A 1,796-nucleotide genomic window follows, 5' to 3' on the forward strand; every position below is an offset into this window, starting at 1 on the left:
TAACAGGGTTTGGCAATGGCGTTCACTTGTTTCTCCACGTTCAGTGAAATATTAAAGTATACCCCTAGAGTTTTAACAGCTGGAGCAGTCACAATAGTTCTGGCACCGACCTTGAGCTGGAGAGCCATTGTTTGCTGACACTTTGGGGGAAAGACGATTAGTTCGGTGACTAGATTAACATTTACACTTAAGCAAAGCTCCTATTTAAACCACATAGAATTATGAGTACTGAATTACGTATGTTTATCATGTCTATCGATTAATAACCTGACTAGATATAAAAGAAGGTTTATTGCCATTAACCTAGCGTATTCGTCTGCACTGCTTAATATTTTTAGTATTAGCCATTTCTCTTTTAAACTCGTATTATTTATGAAGAATTTTATCATCCTTCCCAAAAAGGTTCATAATATCCTTTCAAATATACGATATGAAATATATACTTTGTATGCATTTATGTGTTAAGCTGTGTCACTAGAGAAATACAAGTTTGAACATCGATGATTAATCTGCTCAAAGTAAAAAACAAATATAGGATAAGAGCGGCACTTAGGGTATAACTATAACCATTGACTTTCTCAGAAAAACCCTACTTAAGAGACCGCTTTGAAAAACCACTTAAGGATGGTAGGACTGCGCAGTGGATAACGCACGCTCCTTTCCCCAAGGCGGCCGGGGCTCGATGCCCCGATCGGACGTGAACAGGTATTTGGTCACCTGCCCGACCACGTGGGTTATTTTCCCCGAGTACTCTGGTTCCTTTCACATTGAGACCCTATGCGCGCGTTCATCCGGGCCAACAAGAGTGATAAATATAATAAAGAAAACGTTTTTTTTTTCATAATTGTTGTAAACTAAATAAAGTTGTATACATTTTTGAGAGCAATCACCGCCGTTAATTTCATGTCAATTGAACAGGAGAAAAAAAGACACAAGTGGTCAGGGTCATTTTGTTGACTTTCTGAATGTGTTTTTGTTAATACAGATCTAAACTTGAAATAGAGACGATTTGGCGTGTTCACGTAGAGGTAAGGTGTTCCGTCATGTCAGTTGTTTTCTTAAGAGAGTGATACAAACCAAATATAGATCAACGTTCATGTTGTATATGTACTACACTTTACTTATAGAGCACAGTGACATTATTGACACAGCCGTCTTCTTATTCATGTGGGCATTCGGTATTAGATTACATGTTCTATTCAAGATTGATTCAATAGCAATGAAAGCCAAACCCACACTTTTGGAGAAAAAAAATGTGTTAAAATTACAGAAGGCTCAATTAAAGTTTATTTGCATTCCCCGTTCACTATCTTTCATATTCGTGAAAGGTGTACTTAGAACTCTAAAACAGTATGACAAAATTATTAAGGCAAATGAGGAAACACACCGAATATCAAAGTTTGACTTTTTACACAAACGATCGTTTTAAACGTGTCGCAACGTTTCAAGATCGACTGGTCCCTTTGTCAATGGTCTTAGCTTGACAAAGGGACCAGTTGGTCTTCAAACGATACGACACATTTAATACGTTCATTGTTAGAGTAAAAAGTCTAACTTTGATATCCAATATTTCCGAACTGTTGAATCTTATTGAGGATATAGAAAACTCACCCGATAAAGAAATGACCGATATTGCTGTCCTGGTATGAAGACGCGTATGGTTTTTATAGATGAGCTCCTATCGTACAGGGCAAAGCAAAATCCTTAAGCAATATACAAATGCCGCATTACCATCGAATAGGAGCAAATTACCCCACGAGTCATCACACAACGACATAGTCTATCAGTGAATCAAA

Source organism: Mizuhopecten yessoensis, unplaced genomic scaffold (genome assembly GCF_002113885.1).
Source record: "Mizuhopecten yessoensis strain PY_sf001 unplaced genomic scaffold, ASM211388v2 scaffold10479, whole genome shotgun sequence".
Taxonomy (NCBI): domain Eukaryota; kingdom Metazoa; phylum Mollusca; class Bivalvia; order Pectinida; family Pectinidae; genus Mizuhopecten; species Mizuhopecten yessoensis.